Below are 25,452 nucleotides of genomic sequence, written 5' to 3'. Positions count from 1 at the left end.
CTTATTGTGAAATCCTCAACTTCTTCTTTTATAGCCTTGCTAGTATTTGTGGATGACCTCATCCTTGTAGGAAATAATTTCTCTGAGATTGGCCATGTTAAGAAGTTTCTTGATGATTCTTTTAAAATCAAGGATTTGGGCCAATTTAGGTTCTTTCTTGGACTTGAGATTGCAAGGTGTAACGCCCTCACCGTAGGTAGTCCGTATATTTTACTGTTTCAACGACTAATGTCTGTTTGGACAGTCAGGATGTCTGGAACTACACTTAAACTATAGTGAGGAGGCATAAATTGAAGAAATAAATATTAAGAAAATATAGGAAAAATGTAGAGAAAAAAAAATAAATTAAAGTTTAGAGAATTTATAAATTGGTACAAAAATAATAAAAATAACCCAATATGCAGTACTAAGGGTATTTTGTTCATTTCACCCCCAAAGGTGAATTTTGACCTAAATGTCAAAATAAAAAAAATTTAGAGAATAAAATAATTAACATTAATTAAAATTTATGAAATAGATTAGAAAAATGAGAAGAGAAAAGAAAAGAAAAGAAAAAGCTTAGGAAAATTCAAAAAAAAATTATAAATAGGCACTAGAGGACAAACTCCCACCCACTTCTATCTTCTTCCTTCATTTCTTCTCTCTCTCTTTCCCTCATTTCCTCCATTGTTGTCAAGCTTCCAAGCTTGATTTCCCAAGCTTTTACCCATCAAAACCTTTAGCACCCTTCACAAAAAATACTCTCTACTCCATAAGGAAGCCATAGATACCCATAAGAAGCAAGAAAGTTGAGGTTTGGGAAGCTTAAGTAAGGTTAGTGCACTAATCCCTCTTCTTCTCTTTATTAAACATGAAAAGCATGTAACGCCCTCACCGTAGGTAGTCCGTACATTTTACTGTTCCGACGACTAATGTCTGTTCAAACAGTCAGAATGTCTGGAACTACATTTAAACTATAATAAGGAGGCATAAATTGAAGGAATAAATGTTAAGAAAATATTAAAAAAATTTAGAGGAAATAAAGAAAAATTTAGAGAATTTATTTATTTGGTACAAAAATAACCCGATATGCACCATGAAGGGCATTTTAGTTATTTCACGCCCCAGAGGTGAATTTTGACCTAAATGTTAAATTAAAATTTAGAGAATGGAATAATTAACATAAATTAAAATTTCAAGTTTATGAATTTGAATTAGGAAAAAGAAGAAGAGAAAAGAAAAGGGAAAGAAAAGAAAATAAAGAGCTTATGACAATTTAAAATTTAAAAGTACAAATACATACATACATATATATATATATATATATATATATATATATATATATATATATATATATATATATATAATGTTAAGAAAATATTGGAAAAATTTAGAGGAAATAAAGAAAAATTTAGAGAATTTATTTATTTGGTACAAAAATAATAAAAATAACCCAATATGCACCATGAAGGGCATTTTAGCCATTTCACCCCCCAGAGGTGAATTTTAACCTAAATGTCAAATTTAAAATTTAGAGAATGGAATAATTAATATAAATTAAAATTTCAAGCTTATGAATTTGAATTAGGAAAAAGAAGAAGAGAAAAGAAAAGGGAAAGAAAAGAAAATAAAGAGCTTATGACAATTTAAAATTTAAAAGTATATATATATATATATATATATATATATATATATATATATATATATATATATATATATATATATGAGATAAGAGACAAAATCCCACCAACCCCAAGCCTCCATCTTCTTCTTCCCTCTTCTCTCTCTCCCTCTCTTTGAGCCGTCCACCATGGGAGCTCTCTCCCTTCATTTTTGTTTTCCCTAAAGCTTGATTTTCCAAGCTTTCTCCTCACCAAAACCAATAGACCCTTCATTAAAAAGTTAGCCCACTCCATAAGGAAGCCATTGATAGTGAAAAGAAGAAGAAAAGTTGAAGTTTAACAAGTTACCCAAGAGGTTAGTGCCTAATCTTCCTTTCTTCCTTTATTAATCCTTGAGTTACGGTTAAAATGAAGTGAAATTTGTAAGAAACTAAAAGAAATAGGTGAGTTATGAGGGGAGTGAATTTTTGGTACCCATTGTGAGTGATGGTTTTTGATGACTATGATGTATATAAAGTGATTTAATGATGTTGGTTGATGCATTTATAAGTATTAGAAGTTGATTTACATTGAGATTTTATGAGGTTGAAATTGTGAGTTAGGGTTTAGCCTAACTTTGGTATTTTTATTATACCATGCAATTGGGATTGTTGAGATGTGTTGACGATATTTAGAAGTACCTTGAATGTCAAATTGAAGCAAGGAAGTTGGAAGAGAAATGAATAATTGGAAGTGCTATTTTTTGCAGGTTGTGTTTGTTGAGGAAAGTATACATTTTAGGCCATAAATGAAATTGTGTGACCCCAATTGGTATGAGGCCAATTGGAGATGAAACTAGACCCAAAATAGCCCATATTCTATGAAGAAACCATACCCAAATTCTGTCCAAAACTTGACCTAAATACTGCCTAAATTCGGATTACCTATTCATTTGGTCATAACTCTCTCTATACTGGTCCAAATGACCTAAAATTTCACTAATGGAAAGTTAAGACATAGGGCTACACTTTTCATGAAGAGCACTTAACCCAGTTTTGCCTTTAACAAATTCAAATTGTTAGCACAAGTTGGGTCACTGAAACTGCCAACCCAGAAAATGACCAAATGAACAGTACGTGTTCATTTGGTCATAACTCTCTCTATACTGGTCCAAATGACCTAAAATTTCACTATTGGAAAGTTTAGACATAGGGCTATACTTTTTATAAAGACACTTAACCTAGTTTTGCCTTTAACCAAATCAAATTATTAGCACAAATTTAGTCACTAAAACTGCCAACCCAAAAATTGTCCCAAAATACTGTTCCTTTGGTATTTTGACCATAACTTGAGTTCTATAACCCCAAATTCAGTTATTCAAAAATTGAAATTCAAGTTTAAACATAGAGGAGCAATTGTTATGAAGGAAGTGTGACTAAATAGTGATGCATGCATTTTATATCATCATTTAGGTGTAATTTTTGCACATAATTTACCCTTGTTCATAGCTATTATTATAGATATTAACATATATTTAGTCAATTTTATAATTTTACACTTCTTAGTTTAATTTATGGAATTTATTTGTTTTGTAGGTTAAATTTGGAGAAATTTGGTGTATTTTGATCAGAGCAACCATTTGGAAGAAATTAGAGTTGAATTACAAAAAAATTTTGAAGTTGAGTTAAAGAGGCTGAGAGTGACACAACGCACAGCACAACCGATTTAGCTTATGTCGCAGGTTGTGTCGATTGTCAGATATGCAGTTTTTCTCGGGCAGCAGGTTTCACAGCCTGCGACACAACTCGAGACACAACCGATTTAGCTTATGTCGTTTTTACTGAAAATGGCTAATGTGGCATTTTCATTCCTCTGATTTAATACCTCACTTTCTCTGGATTCTTCCACCTTTTTACCCATTCTAGGGTAGATCTCTGAACCATATAAAAGCCCCTTTATCTATTTCTTTCCATAAGGAGAAAAAGAGAGATATTTTTGGCAAGAAAGAAGGAGAGGAAGAAGGGCACGTCTGGTTTGGCAGCAGTAGCAGAGGACATTTTTGCAACTCTCCAGTAGCTGATACTTCATCATTCTACTGGGTTTTTCTATTCCTTAGCTTAGTTTTTCAATATTTCTTCATTTCTACACTTGGGTTTGTCTTGAAATTATGATTTGTGAGTAGATATTTGAGATTCTAGAGATGGGTTTGTAAATATTGCTTTGTATTGTGGTTTTGAACTGATTTAGTCATTTAAATGAGATTTGTTGCATTTTGATTTATTGCTTGTGAGCTTGTTGTCTTGCTTGATGAATGGGCCCTCATTAAGTTAAGCTTTAATCCTTGACAGATGGACTGAAAAGTGAATGTTTGGGATAGATAATCTTGCAATAAACTTAGTTTTCTTGGTGTTAGAGATAAGCTAAGAGGATTAAGGGGGCTTTCCAAAATCAATTAGAGCTTTAATTGGGTTTTTGTTAGGTTTGAAATACTGTGAAAACAGGGTTTGATTTAATGAATGCCAATTTTGAAATGCTTGAAAAAGGTTTCAAAGAACTAAGAATTGATTTCTCTCAAAATTGCAATTCTCATGTGTTTGGCTAAATTGGGGATAAACTACATGTAAACAATATTGAAAATCCTATCTCTAGAATCACTTTAATTTTTATTGAATTTAGATTTAATTCCTCCAAATTTCATAAATAGCAATTTCAATTTAAATTTTGGTAATCTAGTTTAATTAATTTAGTTAATTGTTTGATTTAGCTTAAATTCCTCAAATACCAATCTTAAATTTTAAATTCCATTTTATATCTTTAAATTTTATCATTCTAATTAGCTTATCCTTTTATTTCCAATTTAAGCATAATTCTCTGTGTGAACGATATTATTTTTAAAACTATACTACTGTGACCTGTGCACTTGCGGAAGCATACCAAGTTTTTGGCGCTGTTGCCAGGGAATCGTTTGTTTTTAAGTTGGATTTTAATTGTTTTAAGATGATTAAAATTTTTATTTTCTTTTATTTTCACTGCTGTTTCTTGTGTTTTTCAGGTACTTTTCTTGTTTATGAGATGATCGAAAAGCACAAGTGATACTGAATTGTTGTTTAGCCCTGAAATTGAAAAATTCTATCGAGCCAACACAAAGGAATACAAGAGAAGAAAGGAAGCAGAGAAAGAAGAACAACAAAGATTTGAGCAAGAGGAGACAATTGAAAATATGGAGAATCAAAATAGAGCTATTGGTGGAAATAATGGAGGAAATGAGCAAAATAGGCAGAATGAAGTTGTTAATCAAAATGATCCTCAAAGAAGATCCATGTTAGATTATGCTTTTCCTAGATGTGCAGATGTGAGAGATAGCAGACCTATTATTGGAGCTAATCAATTTGAGTTAAAGACTGATCTCATTCAAATGGTTCAGAATTCACAATTTGGAGGTAGTCCACTTGAAAATCCTCATTCTCATTTGAAGAAATTTTTGATGATATGTGGTACACAAAGGCAGCCTGGAGTTTCAGATGAAGTGATTCGACTCACCTTATTTCCATTCTCTCTTCAGGATTCAGCATTAGAGTGGTATGACTCACTTCACAAGCTACTATAGCTACTTGGGAGCAGCTATCTCAAGCTTTTCTGTCTCAGTTTTTCCCACCTGGGAAAACCACTTATTTGAGGAATTTGATGGTAGCTTTTAAGCCAAGGGATGATGAAACTTTGTATGAATCTTGGATGAGATTTAAGGAGCTTGAAAGGCAATGTCCTCATCATGAAATACCCAAATGGATGATTGTTCAGAATTTCTACACCAGAGTTACTCCAGCCATAAGAAACACAATTGATTCACAAGCAAGAGGAGATTTCATGAGAATGACAAGTGAAGAATGCTATGATTTATTAGAGAAGATTGCTCATAATACCCATTTATGGGGAAATCCTAGAGCGCTTGAGCCAAAGAAGGCTAGAATTTATGAACTTGACTCAGTTAGCTACATGAATGCAAGATTTGATCAGTTGACTCAGCTTCTTAGTGATTTTTGCACAAAGGCAACAACCTCAACTCCTATAACTATGTAACAAGTTGCCTACACAGATGGAACCTAAAGTTGTGGAATTGATTACTCTTCTTATGGTGATGATTATTTGCAAGAACAAGCTGCTTATGCAGGAGGTTATCAACAAAAACCTATGGGAAATTCTTACTCTAATGTGAACAACTCAACATGGAGACCACAAGCAACTTTTGCTCAACAAGGTCAAAGCTCAAATTATGCTCATAACCAGCAGTATATGCAGCAGAATAGACCTCAGTTTCAGCCTCCATTTCAGCCCACAAGGCAGCCACAACCTGAATATCAAGCAAGAGCACAACAATCCCTTCCACCTCATGAACCGAAGCCAACCTTGGAAAGCATGATGGAGAAATTTTTTGCTGAACAAAGCAAGATGAATAGCAAATTGGAGGAAGAAATGCAACATATGAGACAAACCATGGATCAATTACAAACCCACAATCGTATGTTGGAGACTCAATTGGCTCAACAAGCAAGCTCATCGGGAAGCAAATCCAATGGCAAACTACCTAGCCAACTACAAAACCATCATGAACAATGTAAGGTTGTGACCTTGAGAAGTGGTAAGAAAGTTGGTCAAGAGAGTGAAAACAAGAGAGAAGAAAAATAGAGCACAAAAGAAGAAAATTCAGTTGAGAGCAAGAAAAATGAAAAAGAAGAAGAAAGCAAAGTGAGCAAGATGAGGGAGAGAAATCATACATCCCACCTGAGCCTTATAAGCCCACCCTTCCCTACCCTCAAAGATTCATCAAGCATAAGCTAGACAAACAATTTGGCAAATTCCTTGAAGTGCTAAAGAAGTTGTATATCAATGTGCCATTCACTGAAGCACTATCCCAAATGCCAAGTTATGCCAAGTTTTTGAAGGAGATTCTTACCAACAAGAGAAAGCTAGAAGATTATGATACCATCAACTTGGGAGAGCAATGCAGTGCTATAATTCAGAAGAAGTTACCTCCCAAACTCAAAGATCCGAGTGTGTTTTCCATCCCTTGTCATATAGGTGATAATTGTGTGGCAAATGCCTTAAGTGACCTTGGGGCTAGTGTTAGCCTAATGCCTCTTTCAATATATGAGAAGTTGAATATGGGAGAGTTGAAGCCCACGAACATGTATCTTTCATTGGCTGACCTTTCAATTAAGTATCCAGAAGGCATTCTAGAAAATGTGCTTATCAAGGTTGGGAAATTCTACATTCCGGTGGACTTTGTCATTTTAGATATGGAAGAAGACACAAAAATTCCTATCTTATTGGGAAGACCCTTTTTGGCAACAGCTGGTGCATTAATTGATGTAAAGGGTGAGAAATTGACACTTAGAATGGGAGATGATCAAATGATATTCAACATTAATCCAGCCATGAAAAGGAAACATGAAGAAGTTGAGTCTTGTTTGCGGGTAGACATTATTGATGAGATTGTTCAAGAGCATTACAGAAAAAGCTATCCACAAAACTCTCTTGAAAATTGCTTAGTCCATGGTGGGAGCATTGATGATGACAATCACAACATAGCTGCTTTTGCACAACACTTGGAGAGCTCTCCACCACATCCTGAAGCCACAATTTTTTAGCTTGAAGAAGTGCAAACTTTGGAGATTAAACCACCATCATTAAAGGTAGAGGATGCCCCAAAGGTAGATCTTAAACCTCTTCCTTCCAACCTCAGGTATGCTTTTCTTGGACCCAATGGAACATATCCTGTTATAATTAATGCATCTTTGACTGATATTGAGAATGAAAATTGTTGAGAGTTTTGAGAAAATATCGAAGAGTTTTGGGTTATGCAATTGATGATATAAAGGGAATTAGTCTAACAGTCTGTATGCATAGGATTTTCCTAGAGCCAAATAGTAAACCTTCCATTGAACACCAAAGAAGATTGAATTCTACAATGAAGGTTGTTGTGAAAAAGGAAATCCTGAAATTACTAGCTGCTGGAATTATTTACCCCATTTCTGACAGTGAGTGGGTGAGTCCTGTGCATGTTGTACCAAAAAAAGGTGGGGTGACAGTTGTTAAAAATGAGAATAATGAATTGATACCCACTAGAACTGTTACAGGTTGGAGAATGTGTATAGACTATAGGAAGTTGAACAATGCTACAAGAAAAGACCATTTTCCCCTTCCTTTTATGGATCAAATGTTAGAGAGATTAGCCAAGCATTCTTTCTTTTGTTACTTAGATGGATATTTTGGTTTCTTTCAAATTCCAATCCATCCTGATGACCAAGAAAAAACTACCTTTACCTGTCCCTATGGCACCTTTGCATATCGAAGGATGCCATTCGGATTGTGTAATGCACCTGGCACCTTTCAAAGGTGCATGATGGCCATTTTTTCTGATTTTATTGAAGAAATTATGGAGGTCTTCATGGATGACTTTTCAGTATATGGAACTAATTTTGATTCATGCTTGACTAATTTGTCTAAAATCTTGGAGGGGTGTGTTGATAATGATCTAGTGTTGAATTGGGAGAAATGCCACTTTATGGTCCAAGAGGGGATCGTTTTAGGGCATTTGATCTCAAACAGGGGAATTGAAGTAGATAGAGCCAAAATAGAAATTATTGAAAAAATGCCCCCTCCAACCACTGTCAAAGGAGTGTGGAGTTTTCTTGGACATACCGGGTTTTACCGGTGATTTATTCAGGATTTTTCTAAACTTGCTAAACCCTTAACAAATCTTTTGAATCATGATGTTAAATTTGATTTTAATAAGGATTGTATGGTTGCTTTTTGCATGTTAAAGACGGCATTAACAACAGCTCCTATCATGCAACCCGCGGATTGGACTTTGCCATTCGAAATCATGTGTGATGCAAGCTAGTTTGCTGTTGGAGCTGTCCTTGACCAGCGAAAAGATAGAAAACCTTATGCCATTTACTATGCAAGTTGAACCCTTGATGAAGCTCAAATTAATTATGCTACAACTGAAAAGGAGTTCCCTGCGGTAGTATTTGCACTTAATAAATTCTGTTCTTATTTGGTCAACTCAAAGGTAATAGTTTTCACTGATCATGCAGCAATAAGGTATTTAATGAGCAAGAAAGAAGCTAAATCTAGGTTGATTAGATGGATTTTGTTACTTCAAGAATTTGATTTAGAAATAAGAGATAAAAAAAGGTGTTGAGAATGTGGTGGCTGATCACCTTTCTAGGATAAAAACTGAAAATAAAGATGATGATATTGTGCCAATTGATGAGTTTTTTATGAAAGAGCAGTTGTATGTGTTGAAATATGCACTTCCATGGTTTGCTGATATTGTGAATTTCTTGTCTTGTGGTGTCTTGCCACTTGATTTATCTTGGCAGCAAAAGAAAAGATTCTTGCATGATGTTAAATTTTATTCTTGGGAAGAGCCTCTTTTGTTTAGGAGATGTAATGATGGAATAATTAGGAGATGTATACCAGAGGAAGAAATAAATGATGTTATTTACCATTGTCATTCCTCTGAATATGGTGGTCATTGTAGTGACTCAAAAATTATTGAAAAAGTCTTGACATCAGGTTTCTATTGGCCTAATATGTTTAAACATGTGAGAAACTTTGTAAGCAAGTGTGATAGGTGTCAAAGGGTAGGCAATATTTCCAAGAGAGATGAGATGCCCCAACAGTCTATATTAGAAGTTGAATTATTTGATGTGTGGGGAATTAATTTCATGGGGCCATTTCCATCCTCTTATGGGAATAAATATATCTTGGTAGGGGTGGACTATGTATCTAAATGGGTAGAAGTTATTGCTGCACCTACCAATGATGCAAAAGTTGTGGTGAAATTTCTAAAAAACTTTGTTTTGACTAGATTTGGTGCCCCACGTGCCATAATCAGTGATGGTGGTAGCCATTTTTGCAACCACCAATTTGAAAAATTGATGAGAAAGTATGGGGTAAAGCATAGGATTGCCACACCATATCTCCCTCAAACAAATGGCCAAGTAGAAATCACAAATAGAGAACTTAAGCAAATCTTGGAGAAAACTATCAGCAAGTCTAGAAAAGATTGGTCCCTTAAATTAGATGACACTCTTTGGGCATATAGAACAGCCTTTAAAACCCCCATAGGAACTAAACCTTATAGGTTAGTTTTTGGGAAATCATGCCATTTGCCCATGGAGCTAGAACATAAAGCTTATTGGGCCATAACAGCAATCAATTTCGATTTAAAAGCTGCTGGACACAAAAGACTTTTGCAACTTGATGAGTTAGAAGAATTGAGACTTGATGCTTATGAAAATGCTAGGATCTATAAAGAAAGAACTAAAAAATGGCATGATAAGCACGTCAAGAAAAAGGACTTTAAAGAAGGAGATTTGGTTCTCTTATTTAATTCAAGGTTGAAATTTTTTCCAGGAAAATTAAAATCAAGGTGGTTAGATCCATTTAAAGTTGTGAAAGTTTTCCCTCATAGTGCTATGGAAATTTTTGGTGAAAAATCTAGTAATTTCAAGGTAAATGGGCAAAGATTGAGGCATTATTCAGTTGGTGAGCCAATTGAGAAGATATCAACCTGCTATCTCTCACATTCTCCATAAAATTTTGATTGAGTAAGGTCAAGCTAAAGACCTAAACTTAGTATTTCTGGGCATAACCCATAATTTTTCATTGATTATTTATTTCTTTCACATATATTTGTTTTAAGTTTTTCTATACTCTTTATTCAGAGTTTGACATTGTTCTAATTTTCTTGTGCAAATGGGATACAATTCATTGCAAGCAAATGAGCATTAAAAAATTTTTTTTTAGTTCTAGCTTTAAATTTTAGTTTTAAATTTGTTCACTTATAATTTTCATCTTTCTATTGTTGATTATTTGCTGGTGGATCTTGCTGGACTCATTACTCTTTTTGTTAATTTTCAGAGGAAAATTTTCCAAACTTTGACATCTTGGTTTAAAAAGGAAATTATTTGAATGTGGATGTGTGAATTGGTGCTTTGAAAATTATTTTTTATGAGTATTTGATGAACATAACAGGTTGAGCAATTAGAATTCATGTTATGAAGGTCTAATCATTTGAAATCTAATTTGTTTCAATTTTTCAGGTACTATGTAATTTTGTCAAATTTGGGCAGCAGATTTCACAACCTGTGGCACAATCGATTTTAGTTGTGTCGTCGCTTGTGTTCACTGAGCGCATTTTGGGCAAAATATTTCACAACTTCCAGCACAACCTCCATCCTTATGTTCTAACTTGTGTCGTTTATTTGGTTTTGCAGGTTGACAACCCAGTTCACCAGAATGAGCCCGTAACCAACCAAAGCCCAAAAAGCCCCATTTTGATATATATATATATATTAAAAAAAAAACTAACTAAACCAAACCCATGGCCCGTAGACTAAACCCATACCCAATAGCCTTTACTAAAGCCCAAAGCCCATAGCCCATCACTTTTGCTCCCTAACCCAAACCCATACCCGATAACCCCACTCCTCCTCTTCGCCGCAACCTCCGCCACCCACGATCCAAACCAACATTTTTCTCCTTTGTTCTTCTACTTCATCACATTCTTCTTCTTTTTTGGCCCCTCTCTTCCATTTTTGACATGCCGGATTCCCCTCTTTCCTTCGAAAACTCCCCTCCCCATTCTTCACACCCTACACTGCAACCTCAACCCACCCAACCCATGAATGCTGACTCGCCGGCAACCCATTTTGGTGATGCCCCCATTGCTACGTACAAGAAGAAGAAAGCAAAGAGTATTAAGCCACACAAAACCACAAGTGGCACCAAGAGAAAGAAATCCGAACAGCCCACACAGCCTCAACTAGTCCAGCCGCCCACTTCTACTGTACCTGATGCTCGCCGTGGAATCCCGAGATCAGCAGTAAAGCACCCAGGGAAATCTAAAGGTAACTTTGCTATTCCATCATCTGTGCCTACTGCCAGACAATGGGTATTGCCTACTGCCGAAATGAAGAAAAATAAGACAAGAATTGAAACTAGGGAAATGGTTCAGACTCGGTATTTGGATGTGTTTACACTTAAATCTTTGAATATATATGATGAAATGCAGAATTTGTTAGATGCTTTGGGTTGGGTGAGATTTGTTCATAAACAGAAACTAGTTTACCCCACTCTAGTGAAGGAATTCATGGCCTCCCTGTCCACTAGTAAGCATAAATATGAATTGGATAATAACTTGACAATCAACTTTAGATGCCTCGGTCAAGATAGGGTATTGTCCATGGATGATTTTCATCATATATTTGGGTTCCCCACTGATGGTTTGATTAAAATGCCTACCAGTAGAAGGGACTATAATGGGCATGAATTTTGTCAGCAAATAGCACCCTTAGCAGGTGTTTTTAAACCTGGGCACAGTAAGGCCTCTAAAATTGAGAGTCACTCCTTGCGATTGCTTTAAAGATTAATTGCAGATACAATTTTAGGAAGAGGAACTAGTGTTGGCACAATGTCTCAGTATGACTTATTTTTTTTATGGTGTGCCAAAACTGGTAAAAAGGTTTCACCTGGTTATTACTTTTGCCGTCATGTGCTCCGCCAAACTACTAGGGGTACTGGTAAGATTGTGTTTGGAGGTTTGGTCACACCCATTGCGCATTATTTTGGTTTTGACCCTCAAGTTCATAAGTGTGCTGCCGTCAAAACTGGCTTGCTATATTTGGATGGACCTCATTTGGCCAACCAAAAATTTTATATTAAAAATGAGGCTACACAGCTTTATGAGATTCCGGCACCAACAGCAACACCACCAGGCTCCCCTACTGCAATTAGCTCCTCCTCAGCATCTGAGCAACCATCTGAGTAGCCTTGTGCACAACCTCCACGCCAGGCTCCATCAGCTGCACAACCTACTTCATCAACAGCTTCTGGACCCTCCATGGCAACCCTTCTGACATTTATGGAGAATCTCAGTGATGAGATCTACTCCTTTCGGCAAATGACAGATGTCTCTTTTCAAACATTAAGGGATTTAGCTGATATATATTTGGATAGAAGTGCTGAAATGCAAGACGAGTTGAAAGCCATGCGAGCTAAGCTAGAGCAGATAGAAACTAACCAGGCACTCATTTTGAGCATTATTTCTCCACAGCAACCACCAAAAGCACCACCACCTCCACAAGATGGCAAGGGCAAAGGAGTTATCATTCATGACTGACCAACTTTTATTTTCAGTTTACATACCTCATGTCTTTATTTTAGTTGTTTAATTAATTAGTTTTTTTAGTAGCCTGTTTAATTAATATTTTGCTTGTGTAGCTTTTCTTTTACTTGAAACATTGCTTATTCAGTATTTTTTTTAGTTCCTCATAAAGTACATTTTTCTTTTGAATCTTTAGTACTTTGCTCACTTGCTATGATATGCTACTTCGGAATTTCACTTGATGGTTATATTTTTGAGCTTAACTTCCCTATTTCAACTTTTTGATTTTAATTGCTTTAATAGATTCCATTCCACTGTTTCTTTTGTAATGAGTGCAGCAGCTGTCCAAATTTTATTTAATTAAATTGGCTGCACCTTCAATGAGGTAACAATTCTTATCTCAGCTTGTGTCATTTTTAGCACAAGTTGTGCTACCACTTATGACATAGGGTAATAATCCTTTATGCATATATTAGCCACCTATTTCTGCACAATATTTGAGAGAACCCATTGCACATATAGCCAAATTATCCCATTTCTTACAATCTTTTAACATTGAGGACAATGTTCATTCTGAGTATGGGGGAGAGGGTAAATTTTTTGCAAACATTATTTTTCCTTTTCACTTGCATATAGTGATATACTCATTCATTACTTCATACTTGTACATATTCACATATATACACTGCATATAGCTCCATACACTTAGTTATGCGTACTTAGTTGCATATAGGTTCATTATACATTCATGCATTCCATTTATTAATTTAAAATTTTTAGATTTTTTAAATCAGTCTTTGAATTCCAGAAGCTACTTATTCAAGCAATCCAACTTGCCTTTAGATGGTTAGTGGAATGAAATTTCCAACTGGGTACAAAGTCTTAAGCATTATTCTTTCTCTTACTTAATAGCTGAAAATTAATATATTCATCTAGGTATGCAGATTCTAATTAGTTATTTTGAGTTTTTGAGTGTCTGGATAAGCCTTTAAGGAAGAAAATGGTCATTGTCATCTCACCATTCCTAAAACAAGCATCTTAGATCTTTCAAAGCGAAATTTTTAACTTGCATTTGATAAGAATATGATTTAGGCATTTCTTCATATTTTAAACCTCACATTTAGCCTTAACCTACCTTAATTTCATTTCAACCCTTGCAAACCCCCTGGAACCTTAATTCCCTAATTTCTTTGGAACCCAAATCATTTACCTAGCCATAAAACCTAAACACTACCACCTATTTATGAGAATAATATTTTAGCAATTAAGTGCATAAAAAAATAATAATAATAATGATATAAAAGAAAAAAAAATTAGAGGATTGAAACATCTTGAAAAGTGCTAAAGTAATTGTGAAAAGTTGATTAAAAAAAAAAGGGTCACCAGAATATCCCAAAGGTAATTTTGGGTGTGACATGAAATAGGGACACATAAAAAATAAAAAAATAAAAAATATATAATAATAATAATAATAATAATAATAATAATAATAATAATAATAATAATAATAATAATAATAATAATAATAATAAAGTATAAAAGTAGTCCTTTTATATAATCATTGTGATAGCACTTGAGATTCATCGTGAATTTCTTTCCTCTTGATTTAAAAAAAAAAAATTGGATGCACTTTAAGTTTCATGAATAATATTATTCTCATATTTTGTTTACCTTATTCCCTTTCTTTGTTAACCATAATTTTATCCTATTTAACCCCATTACAACCCTTAAAAAGACCTAATGATTCTTTGAAAAATGCTTGTTACATTAGTGGAATTAGATCTTTTATGCTTGCATATGGGTTTGGCAATATAATATTCCATACATTACTCACCATCTAATTGAGACACATTGGCTATCTATTTCATTTAGGTTTGTTTTGGCATAATTGACTCTTGTAGCTGGTTGGTATTTATTGCTTGGGTTGATTGGTTAATTCGTAGCTATTCTATAATTATTGAGAGTGATTGCTTCATTCTTTATGCGTCGCTGGTGGGAATTTGGAATGTTGGTGGCTAGAGGTAAGTTGGTGGTTTAGATTAGTGATTTTTGTGTTTTCAAAGACTGATTCTATTCCCTTCCAAATGAGTTTTAATGAAATTTTGCTTGGGGACAAGCAAGAGTATGAGTATGGGGGAATTTGATGCATGCATTTTATATCATCATTTAGGTGTAATTTTTGCACATAATTTATCCTTGTTCATAGCTATTACTATAGATATTAACATATATTTAGTCAATTTTATAATTTTATACTTCTTAGTTTAATTTATGGAATTTATTTGTTTGTAGGTTAAATTTGGAAAAATTTGGTGTATTTTGATCAGAGCAGCCATTTGGAAGAAATTAGAGTTGAATTGGAAAAAAATTTTGAAGTTGAGTTAAAGAGGCCGAGAGTGACACAACGCGCAGCACAATCGATTCAGCTTATGTCGCAAGTTGTGTCGATTGTCAGATATGTAGTTTTTCTCGGGCAGCAGGTTTCACAACCTACGACATAACCCGCGACACAACTGATTCAGCTTATGTCGTTTTTACTGAAAATGGCTGACATGGCATTTTCATTCCTCTGATTTAATACCTCACTTTTTTCTGGAATCTTCCAACTTTTTACCCATTCTAGGGCAGATCTCTGAACCATATAAAAGCCCCTTTATCTATTTCTTTCCATAAGGAGAAAGAGAGAGATATTTTTGGCAAGAAAGAAGGAGAGGAAGAAGGGCACGTCTGGTTTGGCGGCAGTAGTAGAGGACATTTCTGCAACTCTCCAGCAGCTGATACTTCATCATTCTACTGGGTTTTTCTATTCCTTAGCTTAGTTTTTCAATATTTCTTCATTTCTACACTTGGTTTTGTCTTGCAATTATGATTTGTGAGCAGATATTTGAGATTCTAGAGATGGGTTTGTAAATACTGTTTTGTATTGTGGTTTTAAACTGATTTAGTCATTTAAATGAGATTTGTTGCATTTTGATTTATTGCTTGTGAGCTTGTTGCCTTGCTTGATGAATGGGCCCTTATTAAGTTACGCTTTAATCCTTGACAGATGGACTGAAAAGTGAATGTTTGGGATAGATAATCTTGCAATAAACTTAGTTTTCTTGGTGTTAGAGATAAGCTAAGAGGATTAAGGGGGCTTTCTAAAATCAATTAGAGCTTTAATTGGGTTTTTGTTAGGTTTGAAATACCGTGAAAACAGGGTTTGATTTAATGAATACCAACTTTGAAATGCTTGAAAAAGGTTTCAAAGAACTAAGAATTGATTTCCCTCAAAATTGCAATCTCATGTGTTTGGCTAAATTGGGGATAAACCACATGCAAACAATATTGAAAATCCTATCTCTAGAATCACTTTAATTTTTATTGAATTTAGATTTAATTCCTCCAAATTTCATAAATAGCAATTTCAATTTAAATTTTGGTAATCTAGTTTAATTAATTTAGTTAATTATTTGATTTAGCTTAAATTCCTCAAATACCAATCTTAAATTTTAAATTCCATTTTATATCTTTAAATTTTGCCATTCTAATTAGCTTATCTTTTTATTTCCAATTTAAGCACAATTCCCTGTGGGAATGATATTATTTTTTAAAACTATACTATTGTGACCCGTGCACTTGCGAAAGCATACCAAGTTCAGTGATTCAAAAACTGAAATTCAAGTTTAAACATAGAGGAGCAATTGTTATGAAGGAAATGTGACTAAATAGACATCCTAACCTAGTCAAATTCCTAGATAAAGATAATATATCAACATGAACCTAAAGAAAGGTTCATGGGAAAAATGCTATATATGATAATTAAAATACTCATAAGGAAAATTTAAATATTAAAAATGATATGAATATGTAAATTAGGACTAATGTCCTATTAATAAGAAATTAATGGTACCAATGAACAGTATTAGAAAATAGTAACAGTGAATAGTACTAAATTAATTAAAAATGTTTAATTGCCCATAGCATAACTAGACTTATTTATTTAGTTGGATAAATTGGTATACCAATTAGGGACTACAGATAGCAGTACTGCCTACCGAGAAAATCATAAACTGACAATATATGTCTGGTATGATTGTTCTACAGGCTATATGCCTACTTACTGGCTATTGTGCCTACTTTATTTCTGGCTTTACAAGCCTGACAATGTCTCGTGCTGATACCGCCTGGCCTCGTGCTGACGACTTATCTTTGGATAAACATATAGCTGTCTAACTAGTATACACCCGTGCATCCAGCCTTTATAAATTGTTATAGTTTTCTTGGGCACTGATAAAAATTAATTAAGACATAAAATACAATAAGTAATCATAAAAGATCCCGATAATGTTAATTGTTCCAAAGAGTAACAAAAATATAAAAGACCCAGAAATTATGAGTTGCAGATATTATTTTAAATGTTAAATTATTGTTATTATAAATTATGCACCACTAAGCATTATGCTTAGCGCGTTGGTTTTCCATCGCCTAGGTACTGGAGATCAGCCGCAGCAGCCGCAGCAGCAGCACCAGTAGTGAACTGACAGAGCTCTGATTAGATCTGCCATTGTCCAGAGTCACCTCACCGGTCTTTTGTATTTTGGAAGGGCTCATGTATAGACTAGTATTTTGGTTCATTATGTTTAGTCATGATGGAATCACTAGTTTATGATGTATTTCATTTTGGACTTGAAATGAAAACTTATAATTTATTATCTATGAATTTCTATATGAATGCAATAGATGACACTTCATTTTGAGATCTCATAAATAGTTGTGAATGATATGATAAAAGAGAATATGATATGGAAATATGTGAGATGACTATGAATATGTTAACAGGTAATAGTGGAACCCGCCAGATGCTAATAAAATAAAGGAGGATCTGTCTAGGTCTCCACAGAAATAAGATATAAAAAAAAAATTCTACACATAAATTACCTGATTTGAATAACATTAAAATTTACAATAGACATGACAAGACAAGATAGGGTGCTCCGACACCGAATGTGGCACTTCTTGCTTGGCTATACAATAGACGGGTAAGGGGCGTCACATTTAGTGGTATCAGAGCAGAGGTTTAGGCGGTCCTAGACCTATATAGATAGAAAGAAATAGTTGCATTACATGCATGGGCCTTTAAATAGAGTCGAGGTGACACTAATGCAGATCTGTTTCTTTGTCTGTTTTATAGGATCGATGGCATCTAATCCTTCAAAGGACGAACCTCCAGGACCGATAGAGGAGGAAGTAGAGAGTCATGCACCTGCTCCTATTCGGGGGAGAAGTGATAGTAGAGCAGAGTCATCTCGAGGTACTGTGAGTAGGGCACAGCTGGCCTTCTATGAACAGATGACACAGTTGTTCCGTCAGATCACCAGAGCCATTCCCCAGCCACAACCGCCTCCACCTCCACAGCCACAGCCATAGCCACCACCACCACCACCACCTGTACAGCCACCCCCACCCCCACAGTTGTAACCTATACATAGATCTCCACTAGAGAGACTGCGAAAGTATGGGGCAATTGATTTCAGAGGTAAGAGGGATGATGATCTAGCCGTAGCAGAGTATTGGCTGGAGAGGATAGAGAGGGTACTGCAGCAGTTGCACTGCACCCCAGAGCAGCAGTTGGAGTGTGCTCTGTCACTGCTATAGGAGGATGCATATAGATGGTGGGTAACAGTATCTAGAGTGGTACAGCCTACACAGATCACTTGGGATTTCTTTCTGGCTGAATTCAGAAAGAAATACATCAGTCATGTGTACTTGGAGGCCAGAAGGAGAGAATTTCTGGCACTGAGACAGAGGCAGCTGACAGTCTCCGAATATGAGCGAGAATTCATGAGACTTAGCGAATATGCATTGGAGTTGATGCCGACAGAGGTTGATAAATGCAGAAGATTTGAGGATGGACTGAATGACAACATCAAGTTGATAGTGACATCTCACCACTTCACAGATTTCTCTCTGTTGATAACATCAGCCCTTGATATGGAGAGAGTCAAAAATGAAGAGCAGTCCAAAAAGGATAGGCAACACAAGAGGGGTTTTGGGTCTGGTCAGTCCAATTCAGCAGACACAGGTAGTAAGAGACCTAAGGAGTCTCAGGGTCAGACTCAAGGTCGGCGTAAGAAACAGAAGTCTCGATTTGCTCCAAGGAGAGGAGGAGGACAATTTGGTGCATCAGTGGGTAGTTCACCAGGTGCAGCTACACGAGGATCAGCCCCACCACCTGCTTGTGTACATTGTGGTAGACCCCACAGAGGAGAGTGCAGATTGTTGACAGGTGGATGTTTCAGATGTGGGTCTACGGATCACTTCCTGAAGGATTGTCCACAGAGGAACACTAGTGCTCCCACTGCTCCACCTCAGATGGAGAGGTCTGCCCCAGCAACACAGAGGGGTAGGAAACCTGCGAGGCCTGATACAGCTGGCACATCACAGAGGCCTACTGCAGAGATAGTCCAAAGGCAGGAGATTAGAGTAACACCTCGTGCTTATGCCATGAGAGCTCGAGATGAGCCAGAGCCAGCTGATGTCATTAGAGGTACATTTTCTTTTTATGACCTGCTAGTATGTGCATTGATTGATCCGAGTTCCACACATTCATATGTGTGTATCACACCACCAATTGATAGAGGGGTACAAGTAGAGGAGCTAGAGGAGGACATACAAGTCACAAACCCTTTAGGCCATAGTGTCGTGGTGAAAAAGGTCTACAAGGGCTGTCCTCTGAAAATACAAGGGTATGAGTTTTTAGTTGACTTGATTGAGTTACCATTCCATGAGTTCGATGTGATATTAGGTATGGACTGGTTATCACGTCATCAGGCGATGGTAGATTATCGGCTAAAGAGGATGTCACTACAGACAGTAGATGCGGATGTGATTTCAGTTGTGGGTGAAGGAACGGGTTGTCTTTACACCATCATATCAGCCACAATAGCCAGGAGATTGATAAGAAAGGGCTGTGAGGCTTTCTTAGCACATGTGGTTGACACCAGGAAGACTAGCCCAAGCATGCAGGAGATCCCCACTGTATGTGATTTTTCGGATGTGTTTCCGGAAGAATTGCCAGGTTTGCCACCCGATAGAGAAGTGGAGTTTGCTATAAAGGTTATGCCGGGTATTGCGCCAATGTCCATTGCTCCATATAGGATGGCACCTACTGAACTGAGAGAGTTGAAAGTTCAGTTACAAGAGCTACTAGACAAGGGCTTTATACGCCCTAGTGTGTCAACCTAGGGAGCACCAGTGCTATTTGTGAAGAAGAAGGACGGTACCCTTCAGCTATGTATAGACTACCGACAGCTGAATAAGGTGACTATGAAAAACAAATACCCTTTACCTAGGGTAGATGACCTGTTTGATCAATTGAGGGGAGCTGGAGTATTCTCCAAGATAGATCTCAGATCAGGCTATCACCAGTTGAGAGTGAAGGAGACAGATGTTCCTAAAACTGCTTTCAAGACCCGGTATGGACACTATGAGTTCCTAGTGATGCCATTTGGACTAACAAATGCACCAGCAGCTTTCATGGACCTAATGAATGGCATCTTTCATCCCTACTTGGATCGGTTTATTGTGATCTTTATAGATGATATCTTGGTGTATTCTAAGAACCGGGAAGAGCGTGATGAACACCTGAGAGTAGTACTACAGACACTGTGGAAAAAACAGTTGTATGCCAAGTTATCCAAGTGTGACTTTTGGTTGGATGAGATATCCTTTCTTGGACACATTGTGTCAGTAGATGGAATCAGGGTAGATCCAAGGAAGATTGAAGCAATAGTTGAATGGAAGCCTCCCAGAAATGTAATAGAAGTCAGAAGCTTTTTGGGGTTAGCTGGATACTACAGGAGATTTATGAAGGGATTTTCCATTATAGCAACCCCACTGACTAAGTTACTGCATAATAATGCAAGGTTTGAATGGAATGAAAATGTCAAACCAGCTTTGAGAAGCTGAAGGCTATGCTTACAGAAGCTCCAGTGTTAACATAGCCAGAGTCAGAGAAAGACTATGTGATCTACAGTGATGCCTCTCACAATGGGCTTGGGTGTGTTCTAATGTAGGAAGGGAAAGTAGTTACCTATGCTTCTAGACAGCTAAGGCCACATGAAAAGAACTACCCAACTCATGATCTGGAATTGGCGGCAATAATATTTGCATTGAAGATATGGAGGCATTACCTATATGGTGAGAAGTGTTACATCTACACTGATCATAGGAGTCTAAAGTACTTGCCAACTCAGAAGGAACTCAATTTAAGACAGAGGAGATGGATTGAATTCCTTAAAAACTATGACTGTGTGATCGATTACCATCCTGGGAAAGCAAATATAGTGGCTAACGCCCTAAGCAGGAAGTCCATGATGGCTTTGAGAGGATTGAATGCTCGGTTGTCTTTAGCACAGGATGGGGTACTTTTGGCTGAGTTGTGTGTAAAGCCAAGTTTGTTACAGCAAATACAAGAAGCACAGTTAAGGGATGAAAAGTTGCTAACTGTTATAGGCAGAACTCAAGAGGGGAAGGAGACTGATTACGAGTTGAAAAGAGATGGGTGCCTGTACTATAAAGGCAGAATATGTGTACCAAGAGATGAAGAACTGAAGAAGAATATCTTGAAAGAGGCGCACAGTAGCTTCCATACTATGCACCCAGGAAGTACCAAGATGTACCAAGACCTGAAAACACATTATTGGTGGCCTGGAATGAAGAAAGAGATTGCTGATTTTGTGACTAGATGTTTGACATGCCAGCAGGTTAAGGCTGAGCATCAGGTTCCATAAGGGTTGTTGCAACCTATATCCATACCAGAATGAAAATGGGATCGCGTTACCATGGATTTTGTGACTGGGCCACCATTGACACAGAGGAAGCATGATACTATATGGGTGATTGTGGATAGATTGACTAAGTCAGCTCATTTCCTACCAGTTAGAACCAACTACTCATTAGAGAGATTAGCAGAAATTTACATAGATGAGATAGTCCGACTACATGGAGTGCCAACATCGATCATATCTGACCGAGACCCGAGATTTATTTCGAGGTTTTGGAAGAGGCTACAGGAGTCTTTAGGCACTCGACTACACTTCAGTACGGCTTTTCATCCATAGACGGATGGACAGTCAGAACGAGTGATTCAGGTATTGGAGGATATGTTGAGAAGCTGCATCATTGATTTTGAAGGAAGTTGGGAGAAGTATCTTCCTTTGGTAGAGTTTGCTTACAACAACAGCTACCAAGCTAGTATAAAAATGGCTCCATATGAAGCGTTGTATGGGAGGAGATGTAGAACTCCCTTATGCTGGACAGAAATGGGTGACGAGAAAGTAGTGGGCCCAGATTTTGTGAGACAGACAGAGGAAAAAGTGAAACTCATTAGAGACAATTTGAAAGTCGCCTCGATGCATGTAAATCATATGCCGACCTGAGGAGAAAGGATATAGAGTATGAGGTTGGCGATAAGGTATTTCTTAAGGTATCACCTTAGAAGAAAGTGTTGAGATTTGGTAAGAAGGGTAAGTTGAGCCCTAGGTTTATTGGTCCATACGATGTCATTGAGCGTGTGGGTCCAGTAGCCTACAGGCTAGCTTTACCACCTGAGCTGGACAAGATCCACAGTGTATTCCATGTGTCGATGCTCAGAAGATACAGATCAGATCCTTCACATGTCATTTCAATGGAGGAGATAATTGTGCAACCTGATTTGACATATGAAGAAGAACCCGTCAGAATCTTGGCACGGGAAGTGAAAGAACTCAGAAACAAGAGGATCCCACTAGTGAAAGTCTTGTGGAGACACCACAACACAGAAGAAGCGACATGGGAGAGCGAGGAGACGATGAGGCAACAGTTCCCTCAGCTCTTCACATTAGGTAAATTTCGAGGATGAAATTTTTATTAGAGGGGAAGAATTGTAACGCCCTCACCGTAGGTAGTTCATAATTTTACTGTTCCGACGACTAATGTCTGTTCGAACAGTCAGAATGTCTGAAACTACACTTAAACTATAATAAGGAGGCATAAATTGAAGGAATAAATGTTAAGAAAATATTATAAAAATTTAGAGGAAATAAAGAAAAATTTAGAAAATTTATTTATTTGGTACAAAAATAATAAAAATAACCCGATATGCACCATGAAGGGCATTTTGGTCATTTCACCCCCCAGAGGTGAATTTTGACCTAAATGTCAAATTTAAAATTTAGAGAATGGAATAATTAACATAAATTAAATTTTCAAGTTTATGAATTTGAATTAAGAAAAAGAAGAGAAAAGAAAAGGGAAAGAAAAGAAAATAAAGAGCTTATGACAATTTAAAATTTAGAAGTATATATATATATATATATATATATATATATATATATATATATATATATATATATATATATATATATGAGATAAGAGACAAAATCCCACCAACCACAAGCCTCCATCTTCTTCTTCTCTCTTCTCTCTCTCCCTCTCTTTGAGCCGTCCACCATGGGAGCTCTCTCCCTCCATTTTTATTTTCCCTAAAGCTTGATTTTCCAAGCTTTCTCCTCATCAAAACCCATAGACCCCTTCATTAAAAAGTTAGCCCACTCCAAAAGGAAGCCATTGATACTGAAAAGAAGAAGAAAAGTTGAAGTTTAACAAGTTACCCAAGAGGTTAGTGCCTAATCATCCTTTCTTCCTTTATTAATCCTTGAGTTAAGGTTAAAATGAAGTGAAATTTGTAAGAAATTAAAAGAAATAGGTGAGTTATGAGGGGAGTGAATTTTTGGTACCCATGGTGAGTGATAGTTTTTGATGACTATGATATATATAAAGTGATTTAATGATGTTGGTTGATGCATTTATAAGTATTAGAAGTTGATTTACATTGAGATTTTATGAGGTTGAAATTGTAAGTTAGGGTTTGGCCTAACTTTGGTATTTTTGTATGATACCATGCAATTGGGATTTTTGAGATGTGTTAATGATATTTAGAAGTGCCTTGAATGTCAAATTGAAGCAAGGAAGTTGGAAGAGAAATGAATAATTGGAAGTGCTATTTTCTGCAGGTTGCGTTTGTTGAGGGCAGTATACATTTTAGGCCATAAATGAAATTGTGTGACCCCAATTGGTATGAGGCCAATTGAAAGTAAAACTAGACCCAAAATAGCCCATATTCTATGAAGAAACTATGCCCAAATTCTATCCAAAACTTGACCTAAATACCGCCTAAATTCTGATTACCCTGCACCAAACCCAGAAAATGACCAAATGAACAGTACGTGTTCATTTGGTCATAACTCTCTCTATACTGGTCCAAATGACCTAAAATTTCAGCAATGGATAGTTTAGACATAGGGCTACACTTTTTATGGGACCACTTAACCCAGTTTTGCCTTTAACCAATTCAAATTGTTAGCACAAGTTGGGTCACTGAAACTGCTAACCCAAAAAATGACCAAATGAACAGTACGTGTTCATTTGGTCATAACTCTCTCTATACTAATCCAAATGACCTAAAATTTCACCAATGGAAAGTTTAGACATAGGGCTACACTTTTTATGAAGACCACTTAACCCAGTTTTGCCTTTAACTAAATCAAATTGTTAGCATAATTTTAGTCACTAAAACTGCCAACCCAGAAATTATCCCAAAATACTATTCCTTTGGTATTTTGACCATAGCTTGAGTTCTATAACTCCAAATTCAGTGATTCAAAAACTAAAATTCAAGTTTAAACGTAGAGGAGCAATGGTTATGAAGGAAGTGTGACTAAATAGACATCCTAACCTAGTCAAATTCCTAGATAAAGATAATACATCAACATGAACCTAAAGAAATGTTCATGGGAAAAATGCTATATATGATAATTAAAATACTCATAAGGAAAACTTAAATATTAAAAATGATATGAATATATAAATTAGGACTAATGTCCTATTAATATGAAATTAATTGTACCAATGAACAGTACTAGAAAATAGTAACAGTGAATAGTACTAAATTAATTAGAAATGCTTAATTGCCCATAGTATACCTAGACTTATTTATTTAGTTGGATAAATTGGTATACCAATTAGGGACTACAAATAGCAGTACTACTTACCGAGAAAATCATAAACTGACAATATATGTCTGGTATGATTGTTCTACAGGCTATATGTCTACTTACTGGCCATTGTGCCTACTTTATTTCTGGCTTTACAAGCCTGACAGTGGGTCTCGTGCCCGACAGCTGGCCTCGTACCTGATAGACATATACTGGATAGACATATGGCTGTCTAACCAGTATACACCAGTGCATCCAGCCTTTATAAATTGTTATAGGTTTCTTGGGCACTGATAAAAATTAATTAAGACTTAAAATATAATAAATAATCATAAAAGATCCCGATAATGTTAATTGTTCCAAAGAGTAACAAAAATATAAAAGACCCAGAAATTATGAGTTGCAGATATTATTTCAAATGTTAAATTATTGTTATTATAAATTATGCATCACTAAGCATTATGCTTAGCGCGTTGGTTTTCCATCGCGTAGGTATCGAGAGATCACCAGCAGATCGCAAAGAAGAAGACCGAGAGTGAACTGACAGAGCTCTGATCAGATCTGCCATTATCCAGAGTCACCTCACCGGTCTTTTGTATTTTGGTAGGGCCCATGTATAGACTAGTGTTTTGGTTCATTATGTTTAGTCATGATGTAATCACTAGTTTGTGATGTATTT

General features: G+C 36.1%; 1 non-coding gene across 1 annotated transcript; it reads right to left on the bottom strand.

The window, feature by feature from the left end:
- Positions 1-5,249: 5,249 nt before the first annotated feature.
- On the bottom strand, positions 5,250-5,356 carry LOC131182703 (small nucleolar RNA R71). The gene has a single exon (XR_009150964.1). It is a non-coding gene; the product is annotated as a small nucleolar RNA R71 (small nucleolar RNA).
- Between the last annotated feature and the right edge of the window lie 20,096 nt (positions 5,357-25,452).

Source organism: Hevea brasiliensis, chromosome 8, assembly GCF_030052815.1.
Source record: "Hevea brasiliensis isolate MT/VB/25A 57/8 chromosome 8, ASM3005281v1, whole genome shotgun sequence".
Classification (NCBI taxonomy): Eukaryota; Viridiplantae; Streptophyta; class Magnoliopsida; order Malpighiales; family Euphorbiaceae; genus Hevea; species Hevea brasiliensis.
This window is presented reverse-complemented; position numbering and strand designations above follow the sequence as displayed.